We start from the raw sequence: 20,246 nt of genomic DNA, 5'->3' as shown, positions 1-20,246 counted from the left end.
TTTTGATGAGCTTGATTCAATGAGGTGAATCTGACGTTATATGAATGTATATTGAGTCCAAGGAACACTGTTGAAAATTCAAAGCTTGTCAAGTTGACTCTTTCTGGGCACTGGTACAAGGCCCCAGAAAGAAAGATCAGTTACATGTTTTCTTTGGTGATGACACGAGTTGAATAGTATACCCTGGATGAAATTTGTCATCTATTCAACACAGAGTTCTTACAAAAGCCTTCAAGCAAATATAATCTATTAGGAGTAAAAATTGGGGAATTTTGACAGCTGCCAAGCTCGTGTGGCTTTTATACACGACGTGAGCAAGCACGTCAGTCTGTTCGTCTGACCTACCTGTGCCCCCTTCCTGAGAACCTGTTCTCATTGCTTCTAGCAAATGGGCAGCAAGCCATTTGACCTCACTCTCCTGACAGCAGCTGATTGAAACAGGGATGAAAAAGACATCTAGAGAAAGAGAGACAAAGACAGAGAGAAAAAGAAGACTAAAAGGTCAGCGGGTATCCAGGCAGAAGGCAGTGACCTTTCGGCTCCAGTGAGGGAGAGAGAAGAGGAAAGGAAAAAAGAGAGCACATATCCTCATTCCACAGAACTTTCAGATTTCTTCTGACTCTGTGGGTGGCCCAGATTCACTCTGTATCTTGATTCTAGGTGATTATCTGTGTAACAAGGGAGGCTCATTTCCATAGCAGCGTTAGCCAATGAAAATAGAATGTAAGCAGAGGTGCCTGGGCGGCTCGGTTGATTAAGCATCAGATTCTTGATTATGGCTCAGGTCACACACTCACAGTTTGTGAGTTTGAGCCCCACGTCGGGCTCTGCACTGACAGTGTGGAGCCTGCTCGGGATTCCCTCTCCCTCTCTCTCTCTCTCTGTCCCTCCCTTGGTCATTCACTCTCTCTCAAAATAAATAAAGAAGCCTAAAAAAAATAATAAAGGAAGAGGTCTCTTTTTAAAGAGATACAGAACATAAGCCATCTACGTAATTTAAAATTTTCTAGTGACTATGGTAAAAAAGTAAAAAGAAACTGGTGAGATTAATTTTTTTTTTTTAATTTTAACGTTTATTTATTTTTGAGACAGAGAGAGACAGAGCATGAACGGGGGAGGGGCAGAGAGAGAGAGGGAGACACAGAATCGGAAGCAGGCTCCAGGCTCCGAGCCATCAGCCCAGAGCCCGACGCGGGGCTCGAACTCACGGACTGTGAGATCGTGACCTGAGCCGAAGTCGGACGCTTAACCGACTGAGCCACCCAGGCGCCCCAATTTTAACAATGCATTTTATCTAATCCGATATATCCACGGTGGTCCCATTTCAATATATAATCAATATAAAAGTTATCAATGACATATTTACATCCTTCTTTTCATACTAAGTCATCTCAAATTCTGGTGTGCGCTTTATACTTACAGCATAGCTCGACTTGAATGAACCACATTCCAAGTGCCCCAAGAGCTTCAAGGGGTGGATGGCCACCATATTGGACACTGCAGGGACAGAACAACTATTGGCAAGCAGCTCTGCTCTCGGAGACTTCATTTCCCAGCTACTCACATCGAGAAAGGGCCACGTGACTAAGTATCGCCAAAGGCTTGGAAGTGGAAGTCATATCTGTCACTTTTAAACCAAGGTGGTTCAGAAGCAAATGTGACTCCTCCACTCTCTCTGTCCCCTTTCACCAGCTGGATGCAAATGCACGTGGAGCCCATCAAAGATGGCAAAAGAGAGAAGAAGCATTGGTCTTTGAATCATTACTTTGAAGAGAGCCCGCCATCAACTGGAAATATTTGTTTTGGATGTTGCAAAAACAAAACATAAACTCGGAGGTGTTTGTTTGTTTGTTTGTTTGAACAGTTTTACATTTGGGGATTTACTGGTTTCACCATTCGTGCACCCTGTCTGCTACACCCACATTTTCCTTTTTTTATGTGAAACGGTTTTTCTATTTCTTGCTGCAAGTGATACCCTAACACGTGTAAGTGTGTTTCTGGATAGGCGAGGAGATGAATAATACCTCTGCGTGCATTTTTCCCGGCACATTTTTAGTCTGCAGACTTTCTCTGGAAAAATAAAGCCCTGAAAACAAACGCAAGGAGGACATGGGTAAGTTAGAAAGCCCTCAGAAGAAAACATAGGACAAAAGCTTCAAAATGCTGGATTTGGCAGTGTTTTTTTTTTGGATGTGACACCAGAGGCACAGGCAACAAAAGAAAAAATGGACAAATCGGACTTCATAAAAATAAAAACTTCCGTGTGTCAAAGGACAGTACCAACAGAGTAAGACGGTAATCCACAGAATGGGAAAAAAATATTTGCAAATGATACCTCTGATAAAAGATTAATATTAAGAATATATGGAGGGGGCGCCTGGATGGCTCAGTCAGTTGAGTGTCCGACTTCACCTCAGGTCATGATCTCTCAGTCCGTGAGTTCGAGCCCCGTGTCAGGCTCTCTGCTGACAGCTCGGAGCCTGGAGCTTGCTTCGGATTCTGTGTGTCCCTCTCTCTCTGCCCCTCCCCTGCTTATGCTCTGTCTCTCTCTGTCTCAAAAATAAATAAAAACATTAAAAATAATTTTTTTAAAGAATATATGGAGAGCACCTAAACTTCAACAACAAAAAAACCAAACAACCCAATTAAAAAATGGGCTTGAATAGACATTCCTCCAAAGAAGATATTCAAATGACCAATAAACACATGAAAAGATGCTCAACATCACTAATCATTAGGTAAAGGCAGATCAAAACTACAGTGAAATACCACCTCACACCAGAATGGCTACTATAAGAAAATGAAAATAGAACATAACAAGGGTTGGTGACGATGTGGGGAAATTGGAATTTTCGTGCACTGTTGGTGGAATGTAAAACAGTATAGCCTCGTGGAAAACAATATTCCCGTTCCTTACAAAATTAAAAATAAAATTACCATATGATTCAGCAATTTCACTTCTGGGTGTATACACCCCAAAATTGAAAGCACTGCCTCGAAGCGATGTTTGTGTGACCACGTTCATAGCAGCATTATTCACAATAGCTAAAATGTGGAAACCCAAGTGTCCATTGACAGATAGCGGGATAAACCAAATGTGGTATGTTATTCAGCCTTAAAAAATAATGAAATTCTGACACGGATGAACCTTCAGGATATTATGCTGAGTGTAATAAGCTAGTCTTAAAAAGACAAATACTGTATGATTCCACTTATATAAATACCTAAGGTAGTCAGATTCATAGACACGGAAAGTTAAATGGTGATTGCCAAGGCTGGGGGAAGAGGAGGAAATGGGGAGTTTTGGTTTAATCAGTATTTCCAGATTTTCAATTTTGCAAGATGAAAAGAGTTCTGGAGATGGATGATGGTAATGTTTGCACAACAACGTGAATGTATGGGGCGCCTGGGTGGCTCAGTCAGTTGAGTGTCCAACTCTTAATTTCATCTCAGATCATGATCTCACAGTTCGTGGGATGGAGCCCACTTGGGACTCTCTCTCCCTCCCTCTCTCTCTCTCTCTCTCTCTCTCTACTTCTCCCCCACTTACACGCTCTCACTCTCTCAAAATAAATAAGCATTTAAAACAAAAACAAAACCAAAAACAATGTGAATGTACTTAATATCACTGAACTGTACATTTAAAAATGGTTAAGCTGATCAATTTTACATTTTGTATATTTTACCCCCCAAAACAAAGTTTTATTGTAAAAAAACCAAGAGAAAAATGTGATCAAAGCCCTTAGAATTCCAAAAGTTTTGATGAAGAAACATGTAATACACTACTGCTGAGAGGTTTTCCAACCCCAAGGTATAGACAGCATAAAGAAGGAATGGTTACATTATGCCATAATTATTTGGGTTTTTTTTTTTCATCACACAAACATGACCAGGACAAAGTACCAAAGGCTCCAAAGGCAGTGTGGTAGGTTCTGTGATAATCCTACAAGAAATATGTCTGTATTTTTATGGAGGACAATTCTGAAGCACTGAACTGTTAAATAGCTTGCCCAAGATCATTTGCCCAGTACTCGAAAGTAGGGTTTCTCAGCTTCAGCATTATTTACATTTGGGGCTAGATGATTCTTTTTTTTTTTTTTTTAATTTTTTTTTTCAACGTTTATTTATTTTTGGGACAGAGAGAGACAGAGCATGAACGGGGGAGGGGCAGAGAGAGAGGGAGACACAGAATCGGAAGCAGGCTCCAGGCTCCGAGCCGTCAGCCCAGAGCCCGACGTGGGGCTCGAACTCCCGGACCGCGAGATCGTGACCTGGCTGAAGTCGGACGCTTAACCGACTGCGCCACCCAGGCGCCCCGAGGGGGCTAGATGATTCTTTGTTGCAGGGTACTAACCTGTGCCTGGTAGAACGTTTGCCCGCGCTTCTGAGCTCTACCCGCAAGATGCTGGTAGCACCTCTCCCCACTCAGGTTGTGATAACAGACGTTGCCAGATGTGTTCATTCGAAAACCACTGCCCTAACACCACCGGTTACTAAGATTAGGATGGTCTGACAGAGCCCCTGCTTTGGAACTGTACACAAAACTAAAAGGCAACCGGGGCCCTGGGGTGGCTCAGTCGAGCTTCTGACTCTTGATTTCAGCTCAGGTCATGACCCCAGGCTGTGCACTGAGCATGGAACCTGCTTAAGATTCTCTTTCTCTCTCCCTGTGCCCCTCCCCGGCTCTCTCTGTCTCTCTCTAAAAAAACAAAACAAAACACCCATGCACACACACAATAAAAAATAAATAAAATTAAAAGACAGCCAGTGGGATAGGAGAAGGTATTTGCAAATGACATATCCAGTAAAGGACTGGTATCCAAAATCTATAAAGGACTTTCAAACCTAGCGCTCAAAAGATAAATCCTGTTAAGAAATGAGCAGAAGACGTGAACAGACATTTCTCCCAAGAAGACATACAAATGGCTCATGATATGACAAAATGCTCAACATCACCCATCATCGGGGAAATACCAATCAAAACCACAATGAGATACCACCTCCTACCTGCCACAATGGCTAAAATTAACTCAGGAAACAACAGATGTTGGTGAGAATGTGGAGAAAGGGGAACCCTCTTACACTGTTGGTGGGAATGCAAACTGGTGCAGCCGTTCTGGAAAACAGTGTGGAGGTTCCTCAAAAAGTTAAAAATAGAACTAACCTATGACCCAGCAATTGCACTGTGAGGTATTTACCCAAAGGATACAAAAATAGTGATTCAAAAGGGCACATGCACCCCAATGTTCATAGCAGCACTATCCGCAATAACTAAAATATGGAAAAATCCCACATGTCCATTGGCGAATGAATGGACAAAAAAGAAGTGGAATATATATATATATATATATATATATATATATACATACACACAGTGGAATATTACTCAGTCATCAAAAAGAATGAACTCTTGTCATTTGCAATAACATGGATGGAACTAGAGTGATTATGCTAAGCAAAATAAGTCCAGAGAAAGACAAATACCGTATGATTTCACTCATGTGGAATATAGGAAACAAAATAGATGAACATAGGGGAAGGGAAGGAAAAATAAAATAAGATAAAAACAGAGAGGGAGGCGAACCATAAGAGACTAATAAATAACTATAGGGAATAAACTGAGGGTTGCTGTAGGGGAGGTGGGTAGGTAATGGGGTAAATGAGTGACGGGCATCAAGGAGGACGCTTGTTGGGATGAGCACTGGGTGTTATATGCAAGTGGTGAATACTACACTATATGTTAAGTAACTTGAGTTTAAATAAAATCTCGAAGAAAAAAAAAAAGAGAACGTTCAGAAAATGACCGGTCAGGGCAAGGTAGAGTCAATTTGGTAGGATTGCATAGGCCAGATTCTCAAAGCAAGGACAAGGATAGAATTTGGTCACGGAAACAAGCTCAAGTCTGACCACTTTAATACCATCAGAGCAGTGCTAGGCCATTGAACTAGAGCAGTTTCTGCAGATAACAAAACACAAAAAGCTACACTAGGGCTTTGGTGGGGGTTAAGCCTCCAGGAGGAGGCGCAGTGACTAGAAGGCAGTGAGAATAGACCAGCAGGCAGGTCATGACAAGGTAGCATTGTGAGACAAGAATCGTTCCAGTTGGGAGAATTTAGAAAACTATCGTGGAAGATTTGTCCTCTGAGTGAGGGTGTTTTTTTTTTGTTTTTTGTTTTTTTTTTAAAGGCAAAACTCAATGGTTGCAAGGGACGGAAATCCACTCAAATTAATTCCAATTGAAAGGGAGGTTTATTTTTAGGATACAGAGCTCTCACATCAATGAGACACAGCTGGGAATGAAGCTTCACCCTGGGAGCTGCCAAGGACCATAGCTGCTTTTTCTCTCAGTGGTGGCATAATTCTGCACGTAGTTTTCCAGGCACACTCTCTTCTGTTTGGCAAACAAACTTTCTTTGCTTACTCTTGGTCTCTGACTCTCCATAACTTTGTCTTGCACGTGGCTTTGGGTTGAATAAACCCAAGAATAAACCTTAGCTGGGCTTTTACATAACGTTCTGTGTTGAAGTGACTGTTAATTCCAAATTCCCAGGGAAAGAAGCTCATTGGTCCAGTTTGGCTCAGCTATTTATTCTACGCAATTTGTTCAATTGAGAAACCACATGATAAAATCGCTGTCACCTACACCTACCTCTTCCTTCAGCCGTCCAAGTGTTGAGGAACGGATGCCGGCCGTTTCCAGAAAAGGGAGTTTGCGAAGACATGTTTCTGAATCATGTCTACTGTGATCTTCAAGTGTGAATAGAATACGGAAGAAATCAACTACTGGAAGAGGAGATGGAATGAATGAAAGTATGGAATAAAGGTATTTTATATATGCGTCCAGTACATTTTCTGGATTAATTAAACTCTGAGGTTCAGGGATCATTATATAGTCTGGATTTACTGTAGCCAAAGGTTCATGCAGGGAACGACTAGGTAATAAGGTTGGACATATCAGATGGTATCAGATGGTCAAGGGCATTAGGCATTTGGCTGAAGCATTTAGATTTTTTCAGGGTGTCCATTACCTCTGAGGACACATCATGGAAAGAAACAGCCATGTTTTTCTAGCAAATATTTTCTGGTTCTTGGGTAAATCCTTGGCCCCAGAGCCAAGTTGTGGGGTAATTTGATTTTACAGTGTGTTGAGAGTTGAGAGGAAAATCAAACCATGAAATTAAACTATCTAGACACAAGGCAATGGAATGGGAGTTTGCTTAGGAAGCTAGTGAAAAAGAGAGACTATCTGATCCTTCAACTCTTTTAAAATAAAATGAGTAGATTGCCAGAGACAACTTGATCGCATCAAGCCAAGAAACCAAGAGCCATTCTACCACAACTACACCCAACAACTAACATTTATCAAGCTTTTTCTATGGGCCGACGTTGTGTTAAGCATTTGTGTGAAGGCAGGAGCGTGAGTCAATGAAGGATGCGTTCACTGTCTAGTAAACGTGTCTTAACCTTCTCTTCCAGGGCCGAGGATCACCAAACCTGAGAGTTGTAGGGCCTTTGAAATCCATGCCAGCCGTAGTCTCCTCTGATACCCACCTGTTACTCTATCTGTTGCCAGCGTCTACCTGGAGGTATCCAGCTGGAACCTACCTGAGTCCAGCATGTACTTGAGCTCAGATTATACAGCCCTGCGAGTACGAGGACTGGACAGGCAGTTCCACGCACAGAAGGATGTTTGCTTGGTTCCTGTTGTTTTCAGGCTTAGAGTTCCACATTAGAATATCAAAAGTGTTTTGTACACTACATGTCTCCACGGAGAATAAAAATCTATTCTAGGATTTAATAAGCCTATTTCTTGCTTCAAATTTAGTGCTAATGGTAAACTGAAAAAAAGTGTCTAGCGACCGGTAATTGGTGATAATGGTAATTCCTGGCCTTTATATAGTCTCCCACCCAAACAGATGGTAAAGAGCTTAAAAAAAAATGAATGCTCTGAGGCATAATTTCTCCCCCTTCTTAAATAAAAGTTCCTCTAGGGTCAATGATGTTTGTATTTAATACACTGCATTATGTTACCCACACGAGATGACAATTTCTGGGCAATTCAGTTCGTCCGTTAATTTGCTTAGCAATTAGCTTGGAATAGCTTTCTACCCTGAGTACATCACAAATGTATGAATGCATGTATGCCTTATTTGTTTTTCTTATTCATTTATTTAACTCTTACAAGGCGCTGTAGTTACCATCAGGGATGACTTCTAGGTCACAGTAGGCTCTGGTCACTTAACAGCCTGTCTCAGTGGCCCACAAAGTCCCTGCCTCCATGAAGAAGCTAACCTCTTTGCCATGTATGGGGAAGGAGCCAGGTTTGAGATCTGTAGGTTCCTGGATCTCTGGAACCCTATATTAGGGGTGCATTTTCTGGGTGTCTTCTTTTCCTAAAATAATTTTTAAAGTTTATTGGTTCATTGACTTGTTCAGAGAGCATGTGTGTGTGTAAGTTGGGGAGGGGCGGAGACAGAGGGAGACAGAACCGAAAGCAGGCTCTGCACTGTCAGGGCAGAGCCCGATGTGGGGCTCGAACTCATGAACCCCTGAGCTCAAGTCAGGTGCTTGGCTGACTGAGCCACCCAGGTGCCCCCTGGGTGTCTTGTTTTTTTCTTTTATGCAGTTTTAAAAAAAATTTTTTTAATGTTTATTTATTTATTTATTTATTTATTTGAGAGAGAGAGAAAGAGAGAGACAGAGCATGAGCAGGGGAGGGGTCAGAGAGAGGGGGAGACACAGAATCCGAAGCAGGCTCCAGGCTCTGAGCTGTCAGCACAGAGCCCCATGCGGGGCTCAAATTCATGAACCATGAGATCATGACCTGAGTGGAAGCCAGACGCTTAACTGACAGAGCCACCCCTGCACTCCTGTGCAGCGTTTTACAGACATAATATTAAAGAGGCATCAACGTTCATTCAGGATGTACCATATGTTAAACTCTGAAAGGGAACCTTGAGACTCTTCCCTACCTTCTTCTCCCTTCCTTTCCTCGGCCTCCTCTCTTGGGCAGGGTGCTCAGGTCTTGTGTTACTTACCGTCTGGTTCCCATGGGATGCGTCACAGTGTGATCTAGGGAAAAGTCAAGGAGAATGCTTTCTAGGCTTAATAAAACTGGGCTGTATTAATTTGCAAGAAATAAAGTGGAAGTCACGGGAAGAATGTGAATTTTTATTCTAGTCCCCCAATCCAACCTTCGAACACAGAGTCTTTGTGTTGGTGGATGTGTTTGGTTTTGCTTTTCTGCAGAGGAGAGGTAGATGGGGGGTTACAGCCAGGAAGAAAGAGTCCCACTTTCCCTTTCTGCTCTTTGTCCCCGACCCCCAGTTCCTTCCCTTTCCTGGGGCAGACTTTCACAGCCTGCGTTGAAACGCAGCTCTTTCCTCTTTAAGGCAGAAGATACTAGGTGGCTAGGGTAGAAAGCAGAAGAGGTACTGTAGTTGAGGGCCCAGGACTGGCCATCTGGATCAGAACCCCATAGCCTGTGACATCAGAACGTCCTTCTCTGCCTGGAGCTTCAGCTTCTTTGTACGTAAAATGGGATTAAGAGTTTCCTTGAGCGTTATATAAAATACCAAAGCGCAGAGTGCCTGGCACATAGTAGAAACTCTACCCATATCACTTACCTCTTATTGTGATTATTAGCCTTGGCACTCAATGCCTGGGTTTGTGATTTCCCTGGTAATTTCCCTAGGGAAGGGTGAAAAGTACTGGGAAAAGACAAAGGAGAGGGTAGTAGAGGGGGCAGGATTAGAGGGAGCAATCATAGGTGGGAAACAAGGGAGACCCAGGCATGGCGCCTTCTGAAAGCTTGAGATGCTTCCTCTTGGGCTATAATCCCGCTGCCCTGGAAATGAGGCATGAAATCTTAGCCACAGGGAAGCTTAAGGGAAGTGAGCATCTAGAGGAGGGGTGCAACGTTCGATCCCTCACCCCCTATTCAGAGCAGCTTTGGAATAAACACCAGTGACTTGGCAGTCAAGACCTGCTTTAGAAGCTACAAATTCAAAAGCCTTCAGGGGCCACAGATGTACAGCAAATGTCGGAGGCAGCCAAGTGTAAGACAGCTGGGGATTGTGATGAGTGTGTGTTTCACTTAAAGACCCTTCAGATTCAAATATTAAAAAAAAAAAAAATTGCCCTCTGTAACAAATGGTTCTGCCTGTCTTGGTTGTTTGTGAGATTCTTAACTAAGTAGCCCCGAGCAAAGTGGCTTTGGCCAAAGGTTCGTGAGGTGGGGGCTGTAAGAGGGAGAGGCATGGCCCCTCTTTCCCTCCCTGTCCCCTCCCTGGCCCCCACAGAGTTCTCATCAGGGGCTTCTGGGTCCAGAAAAATCATCCCTCAGACAGTGAATACTTCAGAGGGACAAAGAGCAAAAAAAACAAAAAAACCAAAAAACCCTACTCCGTGGGTTACCTAACAATGTACTTTTACTGGGAAGAATACAATTAGTATCGTTTTGGATCTGCAGAGAAGGTACTGAACACAAACAAACAGCCAGGAAAAGCTGAACATTTGGGAGACTCCGATGGAAGGCAGTGGTAACCCTGATTTGGAGTCTAGGATTCTGAAATTACCAAAGCCTCCAAGCCTCGCAGTCCCTGTTTGTAGGATAGGATCCTACTATTACCTCGCGGAGACAGACGCGTCCAATGAAGCCACGTGTAGGAAAGCATTGCTGGGTTAAAATTTCCACCGCCCCTTTATTTGCATATGTTCTCACCATCTACATATATTTCCAGTGGACCCTATCGTCACATCATTCCTTTTCCTGAAAGTTGAAGTTCAGTTCTTAATCTCCCCTCCCCCCCCCCCCAAAAAAACTGCATGTTTCCTAGATACTTTCATTTGTCTCTGGCTTCCGTCACGAGTGAGAAGATAAATTCCTTTTGAAAATATCCTTGTGTTCCACCCCTCAATGTCAGGAGTGTCACTAAATGTTGAGATCTTATTAAAAACTGTGCTTTGTCGATTGCAATGGGATTGAGCAAATTCTCTGTCCTGGCACGTCTGTTCCAGCTGCTACTTGGCTAGTATTTTGATCGATAACCCGCCTGCAAAAATGCATGTGTTTACTGTCTGTTGTGGTTGGAGTTCTGTGCCATGACTGGAAGGATGTGTGTTAAAAATCAGTATCTCCTCAGGGTCGAGCAAATCCGTTTATTTATAAGCAAACCTTTATACACAATTCATAGATGTCCATATTCACTGGATGAGCAGAAGCAGAGTAAAAACACTAGCTGCTATTTTATAGGACAAATTTGAGGTTCGTTCAAGAATATATGTGAAACAAATAAGAAAAAAAAGAAGCTAGCATCAACATTTCTAGTAAAAGTGCTAGGAGCATGTGTCTAAACCGCCTTCCAAGCTATGCTACACTTTTCTGCCAGGAGGAGCCATTTCTACGAATTGGGAAATTGCATGATCTGGGCTTCTCAGCTTCTCTGGGGCCATGTTTCTTTGAATCTGGTACGTATCAGTCAGTGTTCTCCAAAGAAATGGCATATATATATATATATATATATCCTTAAAAATGTGTGTATATATATGTATATACACATACATATACATATAGATGCCCCAAAGAAGATTTACTTTAAATAATAAATAAACAATAAAAGAGATTTATTCCAAGGAATTGGTTCATGTGGTTATGGAGGCTGGCAAGTCCCAAGATCTGTGGTCAGCAGGCTGGAGACCCAGGAGGACTGATGATATGGTTCCAGTCTGAAGCCTAGCAGGCTCAAGACCCAGGATGAACCGATGTTCAAATTAGAGGGGCCCCTGGGTGGCTCAGTTGGTTAAGTGTCCGACTCTTGATCTTGGCTCAGGTCATGATATCACGATTTGTGAGATCAAGCCCCGAGTCTGGCTCTGTGCTGATAGCCCAGAGCCTGCTTGGGATTCTCTCTCTCTCTCTCTCTCTCTCTCTGCCCCTCCACCTGCCCCTTGTGCATGTGCGCGCTCTCTCTCAAAATAAATAAATAAATAAACTTAAAAAAAAAAAAACTTTGACTAGAACAATGGCCCAGTGTCGAAGGCATAGTTGAAGGCCTGGATCGAACAAAAGGGCTGTCCCGCCCCAGAAGTTTGTCCTTACAGATGTTTTTAATGTACAGATGTGCCTATATGTATACTCTTTTGTGCTTTACACAAATGGGATCCTACAATCCATATTGCCTTCTACTTTATATTTTTCACCGAATGATAGATCTTGGAGATCTACCTATGTCTTTTTCATCAAAGCACAATATTCTTTCATTCAGTTACACCTGGATTTAACTTAACCACTGAGAATTGATGGATACATTGGTTGTGCCCAGTAACTTGCCATTCCCAGTCATGCTGCAATGAACACAGTTGTAAATAAGTTTCCGTACCTGTGTGAGTATGTAATTAGGATAAACTCCTGAATAAATTCCTGAATATAGTCTCGATATCAGTTTTATCGAGTTGTTACTTATCTGCCAAAAGTGTCTGGTTGTTTGAATTATTTTTTTCCATCTGATGCTACATAAATAGGAATTTATTATACAGGCAAAATAAGTCCCAATATCTCAAAAGACCAGTTTCTGGCAAGTGACGAGGGAAGACAGAGCTCTGAGTCCATACGTGTTGGATGGCCTTCTTTAAACATTCATGATTATGTTACACACTTGATAGACTGGACCTTGCTTTTGTGCTTTCCATGAAAATAGATTTTGCTACTGCAAAAGTTGTGTGAACAAAACTATTCTACCCACTTGAGAATACACTTAAGATCCTTTTCCGTTTACGGGGCGCCTGGGTGGCGCAGTCGGTTAAGCGTCCGACTTCAGCCAGGTCACGATCTCGTGGTCCGTGAGTTCGAGCCCCGCGTCAGGCTCTGGGCTGATGGCTCAGAGCCTGGAGCCTGTTTCCGACTCTGTGTCTCCCTCTCTCTCTGCCCCTCGCCCGTTCATGCTCTGTCTCTCTCTGTCCCAAAAATAAATAAACGTTGAAAAAAAAAATTAAAAAAAAAAAAGATCCTTTTCCGTTTGCTGGGGCGCCTGTGTGGCGCAGTCGGTTAAGCGTTCGACTTCAGCCAGGTCACGATCTCGCGGTCCGTGAGTTCGAGCCCCGCGTCAGGCTCTGGGCTGACGGCTCGGAGCCTGGAGCCTGTTTCCGATTCTGTGTCTCCCTCTCTCTCTGCCCCTCCCCCGGTCATGCTCTGTCTCTCTCTGTCCCAAAAAAAATAAATAAACGTTGAAAAAAAAAAAAGATCCTTTTCTGTTTGCATACTGTGTTCTAACTACAAATTATTCTTAAAATTCAGTTTAAAATGAGGGAAAAAAAAGCATTTCCCTAAAAGCATTCTATAATTTAGGCAGAGACCCCAATGACCATCAAAAAGCTCGAAAAGGAAAACATCTGGTAAAACAATATAAATGGCTTAAGAAGTTTCTTTCCTTGAAAGGGCTTGCTTTGTACGTCTCTTGTTTAGTCTTGAGCAAATTGCCCTTGCTCTATTTGGAGTTTTTATCAATCTCTCTAAAATCATTGAGAAGGTGGCCTTATTTTCGAGGGCATCTCCTGGTATAATTGAGCTGAAATAATGACAGTGTTTTTATTTACAAATACCTTCTTTTCTCTTATTATAAAGATACTCCACTTTTTTTTTTACAACCTTATTGCAGAAAAGGGAGCAAATATACATAAGCTCAGAGAAGCTAAGACCACCCACCATCTATAGCTCAGACAGCTGCTATCAAAATCCTTCCACATCCTCTTCTTTTTTTATTATTATTTAAAAATTTTTAATATTTATGTATTTTTGAGAGACAGACAGAGAGACAGAGATAGAGAGAGACAGAGCATGAGGGGGAGGGGGCAGAGAGACAGGGAAACACAGAATCTGAAGCAGGCTCCAGGTGCCGAGCTGTCAGCACAGAGCCCAACGTGGGGCTGGAACTCACGAACCGTGAGATTATGACCTGAGCCAAAGTTGGATGCTTAATCCACTGAGCCACCCAGGCGCCCTGACTAATTTTTTTTCAAACCAGATATTTAGAATTCGTAGGAAGTAAGAAAAAATTCTTCAAATACATGTGAAATGGTAAGAATTTGTTGAACTTTAGTTGGAGGGAGACAAGAGCCCTGGTTAAATTGTGTTGTGTCTTTACATTTTCTCCTTACACACACACACACACACACACACACACACACACACGTGTGCGCGCGCGCGTGTTTTTACTCAGGTGAAACTATAAGCTCAAAATAAGCACGAAGTGCAGCCTGGAGTAAAAGGGATGTCACAACACATTTACCCCCAGAGGGCACTTTTTAGCAAGAGAAGATTCTACCTCTTTTCTTCATGATGTTCAGCTTATAGAGGAAGAAGGATGTGGTTATGCTTATGAAGGCCAACCCTTTTTCTCCACATCTGCATTTTAAATTATTTATTTATTTTAAAAATATTTTTTAAGCTTATTTATTTCTAGTAATCTCTGCACCCAGTGTGGGGCTCGAACCTGCGATCCTGAGATCAAGGGTCCCACATTCTTCCGACTGAGGCAGCCAGGTGACCTTCCACACCTGCTTCCTTTTCATTATCGATTGTTTTCTGAATTATTGTCCAGAAGCCTGCTAACGCAGCTGTAGGAATTTCAGAGAAAGATTTTGAGAGGAGGAGCAGTATTGTAGTATAGGGAAAAACCCCTAATCGGGAAATAAAGAGACTCCCAAATAATGACAATAATAATGAAATATTTGTATATTGTATTTTTAGTGTACAATTTATAAAATGTATAATTGAATCGAATTATTCAATTGAATAATTCAGTTCTATTCAATTGAATAATTCAATTCAATTCAACTGAATAATTGAATTGAAATATAATTCATGTACTGTAAATTGACCCCTTTACAGTTTACAAGTCAGTGGCTTCTAGTATATTCATAGAGTCAATCAGCCATCACCATGATCTTAATTTTAGAACATTGTCATCAGCCCTGTCCCCTTTAGCAGTGACTCCCTAGTCCTCCCTTCCCCCTTCCCGCCCCACCTTGCAACCAACCACTAATCCACTTTCTTTGTGGATTCACCTACTCTGGGCATTTCATATATGTGGAGTCATATCATGTGGCTTTTTGTGTCTGGCTTCTGCCACTTACTATGAAGTTCTGAAGGTTCATCCATGCTGTCACATGTATCAGCATTTCATTCCTTTTTTATGGCCAAATAATAGTCCATCATACGGCTGTGCTATTTTTTTGTTTCTCCATTCATCAGCTGATGGGGCTCTCAGCTAGTTATTTTTGCTTTTTGGCTATTATGAATAACGCTGCTGTGAACGTTCACATGCAAGTTTTTGTCTGTGTATGACATTTTCGAATTTATGCTGTGTTTTCGGATCTGATTCGAACACTTTGTGAGATAAGGCAAGTTTTGCCGTTTCCACTTCATAGGTAGCGGAACAGAGGATCTCGGTTATAATTGCCTCGTACATGCTGGAGTCAGCATTCAAATCCAGTTCTATTTTTAAGAATCGCTGAAAGGATGTAAAAAGAAGCACACTATTCCTGAAGAAAGATGAAATTTGTTGTCTATTTTTAGTCTGGTGAAGATGAGAACGTGTTTACCCGTGCCTGTCAGAAAAGCAATGTCGAGACTAATTTACAGATTCCAGAAGAAAATGTTTCCCTGACAAGTGGTCAACATTGCTTACAAGAGAATTAGAACAAAATTATACCCAGGCTGTTGTATAGGTGCAGGCGGTTTTGTTCTTTGTTATTTGATGATTTTTACTTTCAAGGAAAATCCAAAGACAGATTGTAGCTGTTCACAGTTCTAATGGTTTGCAGAAAGAAACAGCTCCAGATTCTTTTTTTCTGCTAATTGTCACGCGTCTCCTCTCGGAGACATGTTTATGACTAGATTTAAATCTTAACACAGTCTATTAATATTTCAGATTTGGCATCAGACACATTAAATAGTATTATTCATGCGAACCTTGCCAAAAGTGTTCTGTAAGTCGAAACTTGACTAAATTAATGTAGTCCTTTTTGATCATTTGAGTCATTGTATATAGAAGTTTTGCTAGGGACTTTGGAAACGGTTTACTTCAAATTTGTCACCCAATTCATATGTTCTGGTCTATGAGTTGGGTCCCCCTTCCCCATCTGCCCTCTTATGGCCAAAAGCCGCATCACTAAGAAGAAAGAACAGGAGCTTAACAACAAACAGGAGTCTCGATCAGTTTTTTTTTTTTTTTTTTTTTTTTTTTGCTTGGGTTGTCTTTCCCCCCAATGGTATTCCTGATGAACTCTGACTTGCCCTTGCCTTTCTCCGGCTTGCTGGGGTTAATCACTCTTACCTGTGTCAATACTCATGTTCCCTTTATCACATTCCAGTGGCACGATTGGTTTAAATGACTGCGTTCTGTATCAGGCAATGGGCGTCTTGAGAGTTGTGTATTTTGTTCTCTTCAACATCCAGCGGAATTCCTAGCATAGCCACGCAATAAAGATTTGTTGAATTGGATTGACTTTTCCGTAGGATCTCAAGGACTCCGAGTTCTGCCTTGACTGCGGTCTGTGAAATCGCTATCTGCCATTACAGTCAACGAGCACTGAGCCCTCAGAGCTGGAAAAACTGAACTGGATGTATCCGATTTGTAAAGCATCTTGCACATATTCCCAGCACTTAGGCAGTTAATGAGTGTATACAGAATTGAAGCCAAGCCAGATAAAAGTAGAATCAAAATTCATATTTAGAACGACTACCCATCCACATGCATGTAATTGGTGGGGCAGCAATGCGTGGGGTATGTGAAAGGTTTAGATATATTGGGATTAGTTCATGGTCTTTGAGTGGGACTGGGTCATGTTATTAGCCAGTTTCATAAGGATCAATCAGTCTTCTTTCGACACGAAACTATTGCGCAATTAATTTGAGGGTGGAGTCAAAAAGACTTCCTGACTGATTGGATGTGGGTGTCACTGATGAAAGGGTCAAGGATGCTTCCAGTGTTTCTGACCAGGGCCACTGGAAGGATGGAGTTGCCATCAACTGAGATGGGGGGTTTGTGGTGAAGCAGGTTCGTGCCAGATGATCCGCAGAGTCGGCCCTATGCCCTACGCAGGCGCTTGGGACACCTCAGTGAACAAAAGAAGTAAAGATTCCAGCCCCCGCCTTTACATTTGCACGGAAGGTTTGGGACAAAAATGTGATCCATAAAAAAATGATGTAGATGTTAGAAAGGGTAAGAAGTAGGAGAAAGTATAGGAGCAGGGAGCAGGGATCAAGAGTGCTGGTGTGGGGGTGCGGGAGCATCTGGAAGTAGAACATTTCAAGCAGAGGAAACGATTCAAATGCACTAAGACACGTAGTGCCTGCTTGTTCCTCCTGGGAACATTTGCGCATGAAGTCTGTATAACAGAGTCACTCAGGGAGAGGAGATCTGATGGGCCAAAGGGCAGGTCCCGTAGGGTCTAGCAGATCCTTGTAAGGACTTTGGTTTGTGCTACTCCGGTCCAAACAGGGCGTCTTTAGTAGGTTTCCTGCAGAGTGATGGCATGATCTGACTGGAAAGACTGCTCTGGAAGCTAGGTTGAAAAGAGACTCCAGGAAGGTAGAATAGACCCAGGTGGAAGCAGGGAGACTTTTAAAGATGCTATGGCAGAAATCTAGACGAGAAGAGGTTGGATTCTGGATATATTTTGAAAGAAGAGCCAAGAGTGACAGAAAAGGGAATCAGGACGGCTGCAAGGTCTTTGACCCCAAGGACTGGAAAGGTGGAGTTGCCGTCAATGAAATAGGGGACTCTGGAGGAGAGGAGTTCTGCAGAGGAGGGTCACGAGTTGTTTAGCACCCCAACCTGGGACACCTGTTAGACATCCAGGTGATGCCCGCACTACGGGAGATGGGAGGTCCATTGGGTGAGACGCCGCAGGGGACACAGCGCTCCCTGGGTTACAGTTCTGGTGAGAAAAAGATGGAACCATCTGGAGAGGCTTGTGGTGTAGGGATTATACAAAGGATGGACTGTGCGTCGCAGAGGGCAGTGCGGGAATGGTTCAGAGAGTTGAGGCGGAAGTGAAGATGGAGTCAAATAGGAGCTGAGCAGAGCCTTGGGGGGTAGAGTGAGGAAGATTCCTGATGGCCTGAAAGTCTGGGCCTTTTCAGGGTGATTGACAGGCACAAGGATATGGGACATAATGAGATACGTCTTGGGGGCTTCAAGACAGTGGTGTTGAGGCTTTAAATGTCAGGGGCTGGATGAAGGTGGGTATCTGGGGCTTTCTTTGGACCCTGTTGGAGGTGATCCAGGCAACATGCTTTCCGTTGACCCCGCTGATGTGTTTAGAAGCCTCTGGGGAAGATAGAAGTTGCCCTAGCAGGTGCCCTCTATTGAGTCCTGTTTATGTAGGTAGAAGACATGGGATATTTGAGACCCTATTATATTTAAAGCACTAGGCTAAGCTATGTGGGGCACAGAAAAGTCATGCGGGTGTTGTCCTTAAACTTTTTGTGATTATTATATTAAAATTGAAATCATAGTCTCATCACAGTCTAAATAATGGCGGCCTCTGCCATTCTAATACATCTTAGAAGAATCCCTCAAAGAGGGCATGTTGTCCATGATATTCCTCAACATGGCCGCTGTGTTTACGAGAACATTATTTTTATTATTTTATTTTTGTAATTTTTATTTATTTTTGTGAGAGAGAGACAGAGCACGAGCAGGGGAGGGGTAGAGAGAGAATGAGACACAGAATCTGAAGCAGACTCCAGGCGCTGAGCTGTCAGCCCAGAGCCCAATGTGGGGCTCGAACCCACAAGCTGTGAAATCATGACCCAAGCTAAAGTCGGACGCTCAACTGACTGAGCCACCCAGGTGCCCCATGAGAACGTTATTTTTAAAGGCACTAATTGGCAGTCAGAAAAGTCACGTTCAAGTTCCACTTTTTGGCTTACTAATAAATTGTGAATTTTCACGCTCTTTGTGCATTCGCTTTGGATGCCTTTTAATATCGGTATAATGAAATCTTGCTCACAGACAAATGAAAAATAAAATGTGATCAGGCATGAAAGAAGTGTTATAAACACACAAAAAGGGTCGTAGAAATATAAGGTGGTATTCTCATGGTGAGAAATACTTAATGTTTTTCTGGATGTTTAATCTGTGAATACTGTGGGAGCCTCGAAAGCGCACGTTAAAACACTCAACAGATGCTGTGTCCCATCCGCAGGAACTTGAGGAACCAGCAACGGTACTCTGAAAATGGCAATTCCTTCTTAGATTTAGTAATACAAAAAAGAAAAAGAAAAAAATAATAATATTCAAAATAGAATTGTCATCGTTTGCTTTATTTAGCAACGTAGGCTATAAAGAATGAGTGTGACTTTAATATTTTTACATGCGTTACAAGTTATTATGAAGTATTTTCTTTTCGAAGGAAAATTATAAACATCACAGGATTTCATTCTGTTTTTTTTCTCTTTTATTTTATTTTACGTCTTTATTTGCTTTAAGTAGGTAATGTCTGCATGGTAAAATACTCAAGTACACAAAAGCACAGAAATAAAAGTAAATATTTTCATTTCTATCTCCTAGGACCTCCCCATATACACCCTCTGCATCATCTGCTCCCCCCTCCCCCCTTCCCCCCAGAAAAGAAAACCTCCCAGCTATTACTATAACCAGTAGTTTTCTTTTAAGGGAGCAAATTTCTGTTTTATTTCATGAAAGCAGTCTAGAAAGCCAACATCATAGCAGGTGGGGATGTAGCTCAGTGGTAGAGCGCATGCTTAGCATGCATGAGGTCCTGGGTTCGATCCCCAGCATCTCCATTCTACTTATGTCCTGCTCAGGAAATATATTTCTTTGTGACAGCCACACCACATAGAACCAGATTTTATTCTTAATGAATTTTAATCAAACACTTTAGAAATCAAAGGGAGCTGTTGTTGTTGTTGTTGTTGTTTTAATTTTGATGTTTTGTTGTTCCATTTCACATACTGGCTCTACTTCCCTAATGGTTAATGATAGGATTTGGTCACTAAGTAAGGGATCGCGTGCAGTCACTATTCCAAATGGAAGGTAGATGTGGTATTGAGGACCCGGGCATTCTACTCTGTTTTTTAGTACAGGAACTAATTTGGCAGCTCAGAATGAAGGGGAAGCAAGGTTACGGATGGCGGGTAGGATGGGACCTATTATCCCCAGTTAATCCCTGTATGAGCCAGCAATCAAACACAATGTGGTCAAAGTCAATTCTGGAAT

The 20,246-nt window shown here is 42.3% G+C and overlaps 1 non-coding gene across 1 annotated transcript; it reads left to right on the top strand.

The window, feature by feature from the left end:
• Nucleotides 1-19,741: 19,741 nt before the first annotated feature.
• On the top strand, nucleotides 19,742-19,813 carry TRNAA-AGC (transfer RNA alanine (anticodon AGC)). The gene has a single exon. It is a non-coding gene; the product is annotated as a tRNA-Ala (tRNA).
• The last annotated feature ends 433 nt before the right edge of the window (nucleotides 19,814-20,246 follow it).

This window comes from Lynx rufus, unplaced genomic scaffold (assembly GCF_022079265.1).
Source record: "Lynx rufus isolate CCGP_SWC_20201006 ecotype Redwood Valley unplaced genomic scaffold, mLynRuf1.p SCAF_2, whole genome shotgun sequence".
Lineage (NCBI taxonomy): Eukaryota > Metazoa > Chordata > Mammalia > Carnivora > Felidae > Lynx > Lynx rufus.
Note: the sequence above shows the minus strand (reverse complement) of the source record. Positions and strands in the feature narration are given on the sequence as shown.